We start from the raw sequence: 16,732 nt of genomic DNA on the forward strand, positions 1-16,732 counted from the left end.
TCTGCAGCCAAAAATAGTCCTAATCCTGCCAAATGGAAATGGGAAAAATCATGATGTTTTCATTATTGTTCATCCAATGAAAAAGAGAAGTAAGATATAGTATGTTCCCACAAAACAGAAAGAGAGCTTTTGGGAGGCAATATATTTATTGATTTTTCCCAAGCAAATGGGAAAAATAAAACCTTCATGAGAATCCGTTGATGAGGGCTCCAATTAGGTAATTTCTGGTAGAAATTGAAGATAAAGACCTTGATGCAAAATAGTGATTATTCACCCTAAATTCCTAAATGAAGGAATGAAGTCTAGTATGCAGAGATTGATCAGCAGAAACCAAGGGGAGAAAACTTGGGACAAAGATAGATCTTTTATTCCTAATTAATGTTCATACCAGCTCTCTGTTAGTGAAATAATATCATTATGCCTTACATATAGCCTGTAGAATGTTGTGTAAGGATATGTTTAGGTTAAGATATAATAAATGGCATGTATTTCTCATTTCATAGTGAGGATTTCTTCACGCATAATTTAATTTTTTGTTGGCTTCATAAAATCACAGTTTAAATATTTCCTCTGGGTAATTGAAACATCATCATCATCACTCCTATCACCATCATTTTTGTCATCCTATTATGTTATCAAAATTTGCCAGGCACTGTGAAAAATGCTTTTCTTGTGTTATTTCATTCTATCTATATTTTGAGGGGCAATGATTGGCCTTATTTATCATCTGGAATGGGTAATAAGCTAAGTACATTTCTAAGGTCATGCCAGTAGCAAATGGCAGAATCAAGGTTTGTGCTTCATTGGGCTAACTCAAGGGCCACTGTGTGTCTGCAAAGTAGTTATATGGCAATTTACTTATCTAGCCTTGATACTATCAATGACTGAATGTTTTTGTGAAATGGGTTTACCTCTGCTTTGATCACCACTCCATTTCCACACCATCTTCTTCCTGCTCTTTAAACACATGAAGCTTGGCTTCTGTTCACAGGGGCTTTGCACGTTTTCTCCCTTATGCTGGAACTGTCTGCTCCCACCATATGAAGGCATAGTCTGGTCCCTCATTGCATTCATTTCTTTGTTAATCATTTCCTTTGAGATGTCTACCCTGGCCTTTCCCTTCATTGTCTATCTCTTTTCTATGGCTCATTTTCTTTCTAGCATTTATCAATAGTTGATGATATTATACATTAATTATGGATTTCTTATTTTTCTCACTAAAAATCAATTTCCATGAGGACAGGGTTCTGGCCTCCCTTGCCCAGCTTTGCTTCCCTAGTGCTCTAGAATACATCTGCCTCAAAAGATGCTGACTGACATTTGTCAAGTGAACGGATCATGAAAGCCTTTCCCACATTTTACAGTGTTTCCTATGGTGCTTCGAATCGCTGTGTTGATAGGTGTGGACAATGTAAGATTCTTCACGTATTCTGTGCAATTGCATTCCAAAAGAGCTTGTACTGGTTAAAATCTCCACTGACAATATAGGAAACGGCCCCTTTCACTGTCCCCTAGACTGACTGGATTTGACCTAACCGCAGCAGTCAGGACTGTGATGTCCTGAGTAAGCAAAATCAGACGTGCACCCCTTTCCGCCGGAAGTCTGTCCTAAGGTAGTGATTGGTTTTTCAAAGTCAGAGGATGTCACCAGTTATACCCACTGCTTTTTTTATTTATACTTTTCTCCTCACTTCCTACCCTCTCCAGGAGGGAAATGCTGGGCATATAGTCAGTCTTGCGGAAGGGTGTGGGGTGGAATCGCGATGATGGAATAAGCTCTATGCTGGTTTAAAGCCTCAACTTTGGAGTCAGCAGCTCTAGGATTCAAGTCCTGGTCTGCTCTGCCTTCGAACTCTCTGGACCTCAAGTTCTACATCTGGAAATAAGAGATAGACACCCAGTGTCCACTTCACAGGTTGTTGTGAGGAATAAATGCAGTAATGTGTGACATTCATAGTACAATGGTGCGTTCATGGTGAGCCTACAATTTACCTTCAAATAAGGAAACAAACACCCACTGCAAAGAAACACCAGAGCAATTTCTTTGGGCCCAGCCCGTTCTCTGACAGTGTCCAGGGTGGAAAGATACCATAATCTCGCTCTGTTGCAAAGTTGGCAGGAAGGGCAGGAAGCCAGCGGTGTAACTGTCCTGGTCACCCTTGTAATGGGGAAGAGCATTGGGAGAGTGATAGATCGATGAGAAAGGAGAAGTCAGTGAGGCCTGACATCTAAAAAAAGCCTCAAGCATGGACAGAGAGGAACTGGGGTGTCAGCCATGATTGCTGACTAGGGTGTCTTTTAATAGGGGCCAAATTCCAGGAAAGAGCCTCTTGAGCGAGGAAGTTCCCTGAACCCATGTCCTGAAGTATTTCCGTGGCAGATTTTGAAAGCAACTCTCTCTGGCTGGTTGTGATATCTTGTGTAGTAATATCTCTTTTGTCAGTTTTATAAGGCTGAATAAAAACCCAACAATCTTGACTAATATTTACTAAGAACTTGCTGTCTGCCAGATGATTATTAAACATTTTAAAGAAATTCATTCAGTGAAGATACACTTGCTTCACATCTGTGATGTCCCAATGCTGGGAATATAGCAGTGAAACACAGACCATACCCCAGTCTTCATAGAGCCGACTTCTCAGGGCACTCAACCTGCAGCAGGTGCAAATTTGAAAAGAAAATAAAAAAATAAATACTTAGATAGTCATAGAGATCTTTCCACATTAGGCCAGATAAAATGTGCTGTATAAACCCACATAGGATTTCCACTGTATCTATTTTTTTTACCCATTGCCTTATGGATGATAAGGTGGGTTTTTAGTCTTTCATTACCACTAGCAATATTACAGTTAGCGTCCTTGGAGACTATTTCTTTGCACGCCATTTTGGATGTTCGTTGTCGGATATCAGATCAGCCTCCCTTTTCCATAAGAAAGGGGCCGTGTTTGCTGGAGAGTAGTTTTATCAGCCTGCTTTGTTCCCATAGAAAGTTCCAGACACCTTCTTCATTTTGAACTATCTCTGTCATGTGTCGTCCTAGGTAGAAAAATTTCATTATAAATGTTATTTTATTTTTTTAGACAAAGACCATACCCACATATCTCTTTGAGGCAGGTCCTTTCCACCTTGGGTTCTTGGGGACAGTGTCCTTGTGATTCTTAGAAGCCTCTTTCTCTCCTTAAGAGCATCTGTCAGGCATCACTTTAAATCTTTGTTCCCATCAAAAGGTTTGTGATATAAATCTTGACATTTCTTGTTAGTTTATTTTTCCTACGTTGTAAATGAGATTCTCTTGCATTATGCCTTCTCACTGGTGGTGGTTTGTACGTATGAAGCTCTTCGGTGGTTTCACTGTGTTGTCCTACTAACCCTCATAGTTGTTCAGGTGATTCCTTTGGGTTTTTTGGATACATACTCATAATGCATATAAATAATGCTATTCTTGCCTCTTCCTTTAAGTTGAGCCCTTAATTTACTCTTTTCCTAAGTCAGTCTTGTCCATTGATGTTGGGGGCAGAGCACAGCTAGGACTGGGGGATAAGTAGCGTCAAATTGACTTAACTGTGGGGAGAGATGTGACGTAGAAGCTGGAATCCACGCAAAACTGGAGGACATGGGATTCTACCAAGATCCTACTACTTGGAAGTAAATCGTTACGTGGTTTGGAACAGCTTGGATGCCTTGAAAAACCTCCCGTACATAGAGGGTGACTCTGGCAAGTTGCAGGGCTGGGGTTTCTTTCGTTTGTGTTTTGCATAAGTCTATCACTAAGCTTTTCGCACTGTATTGCAATCATTGGCTCCGTTGTCATTCATTTTTTTTCAATCATCATCTGCTCAACTGTACAGTGAGCTCCTTGATGGCAGGAGTTTGCTTTCTTCCTTTCCACAACCCCAGTTACCAGCAGAATGTCTGGGAGAGTGTAGGAAGGAATAGGCAGAATGTGGGAAGGAATAGGCAGAGATAAAGTCCTGCCTTTTTGGTGGTTGTTGAATGAATGAGAAAATAGAGTCATGACTCCACTGGGTTTCTCATGCCCCCAAACGGAAGGACTGAATGAGGCTGAGACTTCACTTCTCCTTCCCTGGGTTCAGCGTTGAGGAAGCCAGTGGGGCAAACGAGCTGGCTTAGTTCCTCTGTCGGACTTCCTTTCTTCTTTCGGGATGGATGATTTGGTTGAGACATGATTTAGCAAGAATGTCTCCTTTACATTTTTCTCAGGAACTACTAATTCTTCTGAATGGTGAATCAGGAATGCACCCTTTTCTTTCTTTTTTTTAAGAACCGTAAGCAGGTTTTTGCAGATCTGATTTACTAACAGTACTGTTGATCCAAAACTGTTGGTCCTCTCTAGGGAATAATGTCAGCATTAGTCAGGAGTGGAACGTCAGCTGTGGAAGTGATGTGTCGGAAAGGATTCCCTCTCCTGCCATTCAGAATTCATCACGTAATGATGTTGCAATTACATAACCATCTCTGAATAGTTTACACACGCACCCCTCTATACGTATATATATATACTGAGTTCTTATGCATTTCATCAAAAAATAGACCTACCTGATTTCATTTAATTTGTCATTTTTCTCCACCAGAGAGACCCAATCATTGAGCCCCTTTGACGCCTTGTAGATTAACCATCCAACTTGTAGGTGATGAATATACATCGCATCTTTTATGTCAAACGTGACTGACTGCTAATGGCTGTGTTATGCCGGGGATTGCCGCATTTTGAAGGCTACTGAGATTGTATCTGGGACTAACGCAGAAACAGTTCTGCTATGGTTGTGGGAAGAAGGAAGTAAAGCTCATATGCCCTGTGTTTTTTAACCTTTGATATTATAACACTTGAGGACAGAAAATGTTTCCTGACTCAAAATCACCCGTCCCCCAATCTTTTGGCCACTTTGGTCCATAACGACGTCATTCTTTCCCAGAATTCTTGTGGCAGGTGCTGCCTGACCCATTCATTCACAGCTTTCTGAGGTTTTTTAGTGGTCTGGTCAAGGGTGCATACTTTGTCTCCCCAAGTGGATGGTGCTGGAAGTGGATTTCAGATGACTCAGAGAGAATCATCACTTTGCCATCTAATGGTGTATTCACTGGAACAAGTTATTTAAGACCAGTTTACTCCTAGTTTACTCTTCTCACATAACTGTGAAGATTAATGAGATAATGTCGGTGTTTAGTTCACAATAGGCTCTCAAGGAATGTTGTCATGGTCATTTTGAAAGAATGCAATGACCTCCAGCCTTGCAAGTGTTGATTGCATCCTGTTTGAATGGCAGCTGCAAACGAAGAGGAAATACTATCCAGGAGAGGGTGCTTTAGCTCACGATCTTTGATTATTCTGGTTCATTATATGAGGTCATTGGTAAAGTGGCAGATAAAGTTGTGTAATCTCGTTCCACGGGTCCAGTTGTCCCGATGGAGAGGGGAATGTATCAGGCTATCTGAGTTCTATTAAGCATTCAATACCCTAACCCTTTTACATTTGATTACTAAGCTATCTGCTGATTATGATCTCTGCTCTTATATAGGAAGAAAATAGTCCTATGATGGGACTTATGTGGGAATAGTCTTATATGAGTGTTCTGGCCACCATGACAATTATTTGTAGTTGTAATTTGCTGAATTTGCAAAAGTAGGACAGGCTGATCATGAAAAGGTGAATATTATAGTTCCCATAATGGAAATTTCTCATTATGAATTAATCAGTTGTCATTCCAGCAGTGTCACCTACTAGGCTCTTGTGGAGCCCTGAATGACAGAGCCTCTTTTAAAAAAATAAACCTACAAAGATGACGAGATTCTGAGTTATGGTGACTTTACTGAGGTGCTAAGTGCAGCAGTGTGAGGTATGCTGTAGGTCACACTGTTGCCTTTCCCCCTTAATTTGCCCAACATAGCCATTGGCAGGATTTACTGAGATTCTTTTCTTGGAATGTCTACAGGTCAGAACTCCATGAGGTCATGGACTATGAATTTGCTGTCTCTGTGCATTTATTTTCTCCTTCTGAATGGCAGGAGAGGGGATATTTACCTTCTCCCAGAAGCATGGGAGGATATGAGAATCAAAACTAATAATGGGTTCAGTGTTCCCAGGATACTTTGGAAATACAGTAGTGAATAAGATGGACAAATCCTTGCTTTTATGAAGCTTCTATTCTAAGAGGGATGGAGCTGGAGGTATTTTGCATTTTCTAGAATATTCTACCAATGAAGCTCTTATTAGAACTCATCTTTCATGACTCAGATCCAATTTTGGATATGTGATGCCATCTCTGACTCTCCCAGGGAAACAGAAATCCTTTCTGTGCTTTCACAAAACCTCATACTTCTTTTGAACAGAACAGGCCAATTCCATATTTTGATTATCTATTTACGTGCCTTTCTTCGCTATTACTTTGTAATTTCATTAAAGGTAAGAACTCTGCCTGGTTCTTATTAAATCACTGGCACCGAACACAGTTCTGGACACATAGTAGATACTATGACTTGTTTGCAGTACAGTTTAAGGGTGAGATTTCAGTCCTGCTATGGTCAGTGACCAAACTATTTCCAAATCATGCCAACCAGTCATCGTTTCTCTCAGAGGATTTTACATAAGGAACACATAGAAATTGAAATATTGTTGAATACGGCTGAATAAGAACTCACTTGCCCTCAGTAGAGGGTCCTCTGGCCAAAACTGGAATGAAGTAGATGACTTATTAGAGTTGAGGCCAACATGGAATTTCTTCTGCTCTCACCCGCATTCCATCACTCACACGCTAAATTCAAATGTGAGGAGTAGGGTATTCATCTGTGTCTAGAGAAAGGCAAAAGGTCAGGCTCCAGGAAGATCCCTGGGCTCAAATACCCACCTTGCCAGATAGAATGAATGGAAGAGAGAAGAGAGTAGCTCACCAGCCACAAGTGACCTGCACCATCTTAGGTGTGAGACTTAAAAGGCTTTAAAGAGTAGCGGCCCCCGAATGGTATGATTTCAACCGGCATCCCACATAACTACAGCTGCTCATGGCCGATGGCTCTGATAAGTCTCCAGCCACATTAGCCGAACATTCTTGCCAGTGCCAGATCCCTCTGAATGAACCACTTGAGATCCTCTTGGCATTGCCCTTTTCAGGATATCTGGCCGCTTAGTTTAACCAAGCCATAGTGTGGCAGCCAGTTCTGGGTGGGCTCCTACCAACTTCACCTGCCATAACCCAACAGTGCCTCACCTCATGCCCCACCTGCCCTCCTCTTGCCTCCTGCTTCTGGGTTCCCCTTGGAACCAGAGACCCTGTGGAACACAAAGCTGGAAGATAAATTCTTCCTCCACTCACTCACCATTCTAGGATGCAGTCTTTCATGCAGCCTCTCCTAGCTCAGTCCCAGAAGACCCATCCTTCAGTTGTGCTTGATACCAAACGGTGGCCGGCTCAGTAATGGTTTATTGGCTGTCTTTCCTTTCCCGGCTTAAGCTTTGGGGAGCTATGAAAGAAGCAAGTCTAGCTTGGGAAGAGAAAGTTAGATTACCCTCCCCCTAGAGTAGGTTAATTAATTAATGATAAGAACAATATTTAACGTAGTTCCTGAACTTATCTGCACGTTAGAACTGCCTCGGGATCTTTAAAAACTTTTAAATTGCAAGCTACCCTCAGACTATTCCAATCACAGTCTGGGGGGAGTGTTGAGACCCAGGCAGTGACATTTTTTTAAGCTCTCCAGTGATTCCAGTGTGCAGAAAAGCCAGGGAACCACTGAGCTCAGTGATAACAGAAATAAACCAAAATAAATAATTTATTACAAATTTTAATCAAAATATTATTGTTCAAAAATTATGATGAGCATATAAATTCACCATCTTTACATATGATGTGAGGGGAAATATACTGACCACTGACTTAAAAAAAAGTTAGAAAAGGAACATATGTGTCTGCACAAAGCCTTGAGCCACTGCACAATGATGTCTGTCCTTGAGTGTCTGTTCAGGGTGACCTTTGCCATGGACAAAGGAAGGGCTGATTGAGAAATCTAAGTGCCTTAGGGTATCTGTGGCTTTCTTTAACATTTGGAAATGTCCACTTTGACTCACCTCCTATACTTGGCATTCAGGAGAGCAATCTTCATTAAAAATCAGTTGATAACATCTCTTGCCCAGGTCATCTACTTTTAAGTCTCCATGGCAGCTGGCTGTGCTAAAGAAGACATTTTAAAGCTGCATGTGTGAGAAAAAAAAGAGGCAGAAGTAAAACAGAGTTTGAAGATGACATTTTATATTTGTGCACAGGTAAGGACTGAGGGGAAGAAAGGTCATTTTATCCACCCTACTGCCTTTATGGAGCCCTGAGCCTAACCATAATTTATCTAATACTTAATGCTTCAGATGCAAAGAATTCATATCATTCAGAGACTTAATTATTGAGCTTGAAGTCAGCATGAGAGTAAAAAGAATTTAGGCTTTAAAATAAGTAAAAGCAGGGCTCAAATGTAGACTTTTTTCTACTCATTAGACTCGTAAATTTGTGCAAAATTATTTAAAATCTTCAACCCTGTTTCATCATCTTGAAAAATGGTGAAGGATTACATCCAATAGTATTGTTTGGAAGACTACTTGAAACAGTGGGGATAAATCAGCCCAGGACATAGTACAGCTAAGCAGCAGTTCATTCTCTCCTCCCTTTGGTCACTCTTTCCCCCAGCTCCCATGACTCATAAGAATGACTTGATGAATTTGCAAAGTTGTCTTCGGACAATATGATCTTTGCACAACTAAATATGGAATGATGTGTTTTTTATGCTGCTTAAAATAATTTCTCAGCATTATAGTTGGTATGCGCAGTAGGATGTAGTGAAAAGAGCCCAGTGCCTGGCACAAATGTTTCTGAATCAATGAATGAAAGTGTATTGCGTTGGAACTTATGAGATGTGGGATCAAGTCCGATGACTACTAAGCTGCGGGACATAGAGCAAGTCATTGCCAGTCTCCTGATAGCGTTTTCCTCATCTGGGAGACGAGAGAGTTGGAGAAAACATCTCTACTGTTTTCAGCTGTAAAATTCTGAGATGTAGTTAATATGTGAGCCCTGCGTTTCCTGTAACTGAACCTTGCTCATCCGTCAGATGGGGCATCACTGTTGTATTGCAGCTAGGTCTTTGCCCTCTGCCTAGACGTCCCGGTCTTCCATGTGGGCGGTGGTCGGGGTAGAAGTTGACAGCTCAGGCTCTGGAGCCAACCTGCCTGGGCATAAGGTCAGGTCTTTGACTGCCCGGCAGTGTGACCTCAAGCAAGTTATTCACCTTTTCTGTGTCTCAGTTTTCTCATCTGTCAAATGAGGGCGATGATATTTGTCTTTGCCTTAAAAGGTTGTTAGAATAATTAACTAGGTCAGTCCTCCTGAAGCACATGGCAGCTTCAGAAGTGTTAACCCTCAGTCCTACGTTTTATCTCTTGGTCTCTGGCACAGAGCCCGATGTCCGGTGACTCTAAACAGCAAATATTTGTTGGACAAATGAATGAATCATTTAAAAATATGCCCGCAGCGTGTGTGTGCCTTATGCAAAGTATGTGATTTCTGATATGAAAGAGATAATCAGGACTCAGGAATTCCTGACAATCCTGAGAATTCTTGAGTCTGGAAGGCATGCTGAAGGTCAGGAGTTTCCCTTCTGACAGCTTGCCGTGGTGCTGTTTGGAAAGAGTCAGTCTATAAGGAAAAAGTGTGGAATTTGGACTCTCGGCTGTTCCACTTATGTTCGGTGTCTTCATCAGGTTTGTCTTGAGAAAGATCTGTGTACGGGGAGGGAAGAGCATGTCATACTAGGTAGGACCTACGGGTGCACCACTTTCCTGAATGGGACGTGCCTTATCGCTCCTCTTTCCTAGCTCTTCTCTCCCAGTTCTTTTGGTTGCCAGCTGCCCCACAGGTTATCAGTTTCTAGTCTAAATATGAGGCTTCATGAACATGTACAGTTTGGAGGGGTCAAAAAGTCTCTTTAAAAATGGTCTTATAGTGACATAACTCACATGCTGTATAGCTCACATATTTAATGTGTACAGCCCAATGATTTTTAATGTATTCACAGAGTTGTACAATCATCACCACAATCAGTTTTAGAATACTTTTGACCCCCCAAAAGAATCCCTATGCTTATTAACAGAGGTTCCCCATTTTAGGCAACAGTTCTCTAACCAACTGCTCTCTAATTCTTCTATAAAGTGCTCCAGGAACATAAACCCTCGGTAAGTCATCCAATATTTTTTGAAACTGCTATGAGTGCTGAAACTACTCTCCCAGGCTCCTGTGATAGGGAGATGACCAAGAGAAGCAAGCCATCCCAGCTCTCAGTGGCCTCAGGTTCTGTACTTGGGTCTGTAGATCAGCCCCACGTTGAAAACAAAGCAGACAAGCCCTATGTTAGTAACAGAAAGGAGCAGGAAGGCGTATTTGCTACATTCCTACTGTGTGCCAGGCTGTCTGCCAGCTCACTCAGCTTGTAAGTGGTGGACTGGCATCTGTCTGGCTTCAAAGCCTGTATTCATAAAAGGAGAGTGTGACAGATAAAAACTCAGTTGAATAAGACTACCAGAAGTTTCACTTTCCCCAGCTGTGCAAATCCCTGGATTTGCTGGATCGCAAGCCAGCTGCCTTCTAAAACATTACTTCCTGTTGTTTCCAACAAAAATATAAGGTAAACAACCGCAAGACCCTTGATCACCAGTGCCAATGTATGGGCTTTCTGCCCTGGATACAATCAGCTTAACCAGTGCATCTTTGTTAGTGGAATTATGGGGGTGGGACTGGGGAGAGGATAGTCAAAGGGTAATTAAAGTGACTTACATTTCTCTCTTTTCCTGCCATAATCCCGAGGATTTGAATTCTCCAACAAATCAAATTCAGTTTGAGTTTTAACCTTCTTACATGAAAAGCCAGGTTTAAAAATAGCTGTTCATGCTCCGATGATTGTAAACAAACATGGGAGTATGGAGTCGGCTGAAGGGCAACAGACATTACATCTCCCTGCAGGAATGTGGAATTTAATATAAACGGAGTAACTTTCGTACATATGTGCTATGTCTTTGCTCTGTATTGCCAGCAGGGTTCTTTGGGGGAAATAATCACCATAAAATGTTAGAGCTGAAAAGGGCTGTAGAAATCGTGTAGACTCACTGCTTTGTTTTAGAAATGGGGGAACTTATACCAAGGAAAGGGCAGTGGTTGCATATCTAGTTAGTAGGGGAGACAAGGGGAAAATGTAGTTCTCCAGTCTCTCTAGTGATATTTTAAAAAATACGGAAAATGCATTGAAACACCTGTGAGCTTATTTCCTGATGAACTGAGATGCCGTGAAGGATGGTTTAGGGCAATGGGTTTGGGACTGAGGGACTTGAACTTGAATCTCAGCCCTGCCATTTACCATATGGTGGATTTGAACAAGTTGATGAACTTTTCTAAGCTTTAATTTGCTTTTCTGGCAAAAAAAAAAAAAAAAAAAAAAGTATAGTGTCTTCTGTATCAAGTTGTTGGAATGGTTAAATAGGATAAAAAAGTAAATCTGATAGCTTGTATTTGATGTTTAATAAGCGTCCCTTTTCTTCTCTTCCCACTCTTCCTTTTCTCTTCATTCCGGATGTTTTCCATGCCTTCTCACATGTCTTGGGGTCCTTAAGTAGATCCATGGCTACTTTCTGAGAACAGTAATGCCACCTTCTACAACGTGGACCAGGAGTGCTCTTAAATCTTTACTGTAGCTGCTCCCATTGGTTGGGTAACTACTGCATTCCAGGAACTTTATACATGATTTATGACCTTCATTATGTCATTGAAAACTGGTTACTATTTTTGCCACCTTATGAATGAAGAAAATGATATTCAGAGAGGATAGTCAAACTCAAGATCCCACAACTTGATTTCTAGTCCTTGAAACCCATGCTCATTTCTGCACTGAGGCTGTCTCACTAAGGCTATGATTACAGACCTGTTTATTTTTTAAAATACTCGGCATGATATCCTAGAAAAAAACTGAAGTTTAGAAAAAAATATCAGTCTTCGAATCTGAGTGCGGAATTCAAACCATATCTCTGCCATATGTAAGCTCTGTGGCACTGGGAATTTTACTTCAATTCCCTCTGCTCCCTAGTCCTCACTTGAGGTGGACTGATAATTACATTAACCGCAAAGACAATAAAAACTGTGGAGGGATGACTGAATGAAAGATGATTTGTACAGCATTTTTAGCACAGTGCTGGGGATCAAGGCCACGCATTTATGCCATCACCTTGCCCTCTGCACACTTGGCCTGTGGAGATTAGATTATTGTTCTTACAGTGACCGCGTGGAAGAGAAGTGCTTTATCTTCTCCCCTGCAGTGTCAGTCTTGCCTGCCTGCCTCTCATAAACACAGCTAAGACTTCGACATGGAGAAGGCAATTTTGAGGGATCAATTCATCTTCTTTCCTTGAGATTTTCTAGACTTTTTTTTTTTCTTAAATCCAGGTGTATGTTCCTAGGTTTCTAGTGGATTGACTTGCCTTGACAGAGCAATAGCAGAGACACACGTGGACACTTGGGAATGACGCTTTATGGGGTAGAGTGGGGGCTGCTGTGGAGGACATCATTTGCGCTGCTCCAAACCTCCTCTGTGAAGACCACCCCTCACTGATAAATTCATCTCAGAGTTTCGGGCCATAAAATAACAACAAGAAAGATACTATTTCCTCCAATGAATCATATGGGTATTCATATGGACAGTGAGTCATAGGATTCATCATTTTTTTTTTCTCGTTTCCTTGGCTTTAAGTATTGTATACAGCTCTTGTATTGTCTTTAACTAAGCTGTCTGGATACAAAGTTTTTTCTACTCTCACACTCTGTTATATCTATCTGTCTGTCTGTCTGTCTGTCTGTCTATCTATCTATCTATCTATCTATCTATCCATCCATCCATCCATCCATCCATCCATCCATCCATGCCTTGCTTGAAAGTTTTCAATCTGACTGCTTTTATTATAAGCTATCTCAAACAACTCCCCATCAGAAATAAAGAAGTAGATGTGGACTAGGTAGATAAATAGCCATTTCACGATTCTGGTGAAAAGCACTGATATAATTAAAGCAAAAAAGTTAAAAAAAAAAAAGTCACAAACTTTTCTGTAAGTGCTCATGAAGCAGAAGGTATTATAATTATTATGACTCCTATTAATAATAGCAATGTACATATATACTTCACCCTGTTAGTTTACTTGATGTGAAGCTCACCTATAAAATGCTATCCCCTTGCTTTTCTGTTGTCTAGCATCTCTGAGAGGCAGGAATAAGAAAAGAGAGCTGAGATCAAGGTAAGTTCTCCGAGCTCAGAGATGGGGCCTTTCCTGGTCATTCTTAGGACTCTCCATCTAGGGCTGTCCTTGACACGGTAGATGCTCAAGAAATATTTGTTGAACGGATGAATAATAATGACGGCTTGACGTGTGTCCTCATTGTATAGTGGACATTGTGTTCATGTATTTACATGGATTAGTGTATTTAACTTTTATAACAATCTTATGAGTAAGGAGCTTAGAAGATTATTACTACCTTTTACAGATGAAGAAATTGAAGCACAAGGTTAAGTAGCCCCATGGTAGGATGTGGCAGTCTACACTTTAAGCGCAGGTAGAATGAAGGAATAAAGAAAGAGGTGAATGAAGAAATAAAGAATTTATTTCCCTTGTGGCACTGGGTATAAATTGATTGAGAATATGAAGGGGTCTTGATCAAATGGACCCACACCAATTATAAATAATTACTTAATATATGTGGTCCCTGGTGGATAGCAGGTGACCCAGTGATGGGAATTCCTGTGGGCAGAGGTGTTCCTGGGGGTGTCAGAAATAAAACTGAATTGTCAAAAATAAGTCCCCTGATGTGTCAAATTTCATACAACATCTTCTTTATCAGCCTGGATTTTTATGAATCTGCTACACATGCACCAATTTTTACCTGTAAGTTTCTTCAGTGCAATACTTACTGGTCCTTTCTTTTTTTCTGTTGCCACCATCTCTGTGAAACTAGGGGATTTTAGAGAAAACTAAAATTCATCTCAGAAATTATGAATCTTGTATAATTCATTTATTCAGGGGCCCATAAAAAGCATTAAAATTTAAGAGACTGATATAAAAATGAGTATAATTGCACCTGGATTGAGATTCCTTTCCATCCTGTGGCTCCGTTTTAATTTTACTGCCACTTAACTTGGCAGTGTTTAATTGGAGCTCTGAATACGGATCAGGGCAGCATGTGGGTTTACAGTAGGACATCCCCCTTTGTAAGTACCACATAGCCCCACTGGCATCCTCCTGTGCTGTGCAGGGAGCAAAGTGTCATTTAGAGAAGGAAGGGTAATTCAGATTTTCGCAGTCCTGGGGGTAGTCTGGGGGGACACTGTTTGCAGTGAACAAATGGAATTCATAGCAACCCTGCAAGTCCTCCCACCTTGTCACCTTGCCTTCGTGCCTGTGTCGTCAGTAACCCTGCAGAACATATTGTGTAAAAACATTTCCTGCTCTCGCAGATCCCCAAGCCATCTGGCAAATCTTTTGTCTATTGCTTTTACAAATGGCAGGCTGGCTCATGAGTAAATTGCTATGAGCGGGGAAAGAAACTGACAACAGTGAGTACTCTTAGATCATTTGCTCTGTTAAGTGAGATAATATATGTTGTGCCTGGAGTACAGCAGGGAGTGAATTTCAGAGTGGCCTGGATGGTGAGGCATCTTTGAATCGTCATGTTAAGCAATGAAACATGTAGAGACCTTCTCAGTATCAATAAATATTCAAAGTTCTGTGATAATTTTGATTTGTAGCAAGGTGATAGGGCTAAAAACCTCAGCTCTACTGACCTTTACTTTATAAGGAGAACAGGTGCTAGTTCTCCCCAGCCATGTGTTTCTGACACTAGAAAAAGGGTCACAAGTGAAATCAGAGGGTTTCCCTAACATCAAGATGTGAAACTGTTTTATTTCTTCCCAACATATTTCCTTAAAGTGAGCCTGGATTCCTTCAGGTACCTAACCTGCTTGCAGGGAGGTGAAGTCTTTTGCCATTTCCAGGGAAAGGCACTGTATGTGGTGCAAATGGGGTGCTCAAAGGAGGTGGACCTGGTGGAGCATTTCCCACCCACCTGACCTGGGGATGCTGTTCACCCTGCAGGTCCTCTCCTGGTGACAAATGAAGGCAACCACAACCCCCGCTGGGCAGAAAGAAAGCTTCCCTGGCTTAGTCCATTATTAACTAGAGAAAGTACTAAACGGAACTTTCATGGAGATGCTGCAGTGGCCAAATAAGTAGGGGACACATTCTGGAGTCAGAAGAAACTAAGTTTGAATTTGGAGTTTCTCAGCGTATTAGTGTGGTGGTCCTTGAGGAACTCTATCAGCCTGTCTCAGCCTCCCTTCACTCGATCTAAATGGCAGGTGATTTTACATATTCCATGGGGTTGTAGTGAGATTAAATGACTTAACTCACATGGAGTAGATGTGGTTTGGTGCCCTGTGAGCTCTGCTTTATGGGGTTGGCAGGTTCCCATCCCTCAGCTCTTGTGACATTTGGGTGCCTGCAGTTCATAACTACATCCCTTTGCACACTGTTAATGGGGACTGCCTGCTCTGGAAATTTCTGGGGTGCTATTCTTTCCTCCTGGGTTTGGAGAAGGTTTCCAGTAGCCTGATTTGGGAGTTCAAAACACCTCTTGCTGTAAGTGGGGAGAACTCTAGGATGTCATCCATACTTCAGAGCACCCCATGGGATCAGAAAGAGGTTGTACCTCCAAGGAACTCACATCTTTGCCTGACCTTTTCCCCTGCCTATCCTGAGATCCCCCCTGATTGTTACCTTAGTAACACTTGTCTCAGATGCTCTTCTAGGGAACCTGACTGAGATGGCTTGTAAGTATCAGCCATGGAGCAGGTGCTCAAAGATGGTTAGTGCCTGTCTCCTTCTACCCCTTTCTCCCAGCAACTGTTTCTGAGAACTACATTTGTTTTGCCTGGGAAAAATTACTACGAAATAATAGAAAATTAAAAGAATTTTTTTTCCTCCACCCATTCGCCTGCCTGCCTGCCTCCCTTCCTCCCTCCCTTCCTCCTTTCCTTCCTTCCTTCCTTCATTTCTTGTCAGTTTACAATGTTGTATCAATTTCTTGTGTACAATATAATGTTTCAGTCATATGTATACATAACATACACTCCTTTTCATATTCTTTTTCATTATAGGTTACTACAAGATATTGAATATAGCTCCCTGTGCTATACAGAAGAAACTTGTTGTTTATCTATTTTATATATAGTAGTTAGTATCAACAAATCTCGAGCTCCCAGTTTATCCCTTCCCACCCCCTTTCCTTCCTGGTAACCATGTTTGTTTTCTATGTCTGTAAGTCTTTCTGTTCTGTAAATAAGTTCATTTGTGTCTTTTTTTCCCCTAGATTCCATATATGAATGATAGCCTATGGTATTTTTCTTTCTCATCCTGACTTCACTTTGAATGATGATCCCCATGTCTGTTCATGTTGCTGCAAATGGCATTATTTCATTCTTTTTTATGCCTGAGTAGTATTTCACTTTATACATGTATACATACACATACACATACACACACACCACAAGTTCTTTATCCAGTCATCTGTCAGTGGACACTTAGGTTATTTCCAGGTCATGGCTATTGTAAATAGTGCTGCTATGAACATTAGAGTGCATTTGTCTTTTCAAA

At 41.3% G+C, this 16,732-nt stretch overlaps 1 long non-coding RNA gene across 1 annotated transcript; it reads right to left on the bottom strand.

Annotated features, from left to right (window-relative positions):
* Window positions 1-2,509: 2,509 nt before the first annotated feature.
* Window positions 2,510-10,878, bottom strand: LOC135318679 (uncharacterized). Its single transcript, XR_010376950.1, has 4 exons — window positions 10,827-10,878; window positions 8,081-8,203; window positions 7,333-7,476; window positions 2,510-2,652 (listed from the first exon to the last, which is right to left on the bottom strand). It is a non-coding gene; the product is annotated as an uncharacterized LOC135318679 (long non-coding RNA).
* Between the last annotated feature and the right edge of the window lie 5,854 nt (window positions 10,879-16,732).

The sequence above is a fragment of the Camelus dromedarius genome, chromosome 20, assembly GCF_036321535.1.
Source record: "Camelus dromedarius isolate mCamDro1 chromosome 20, mCamDro1.pat, whole genome shotgun sequence".
NCBI lineage: Eukaryota > Metazoa > Chordata > Mammalia > Artiodactyla > Camelidae > Camelus > Camelus dromedarius.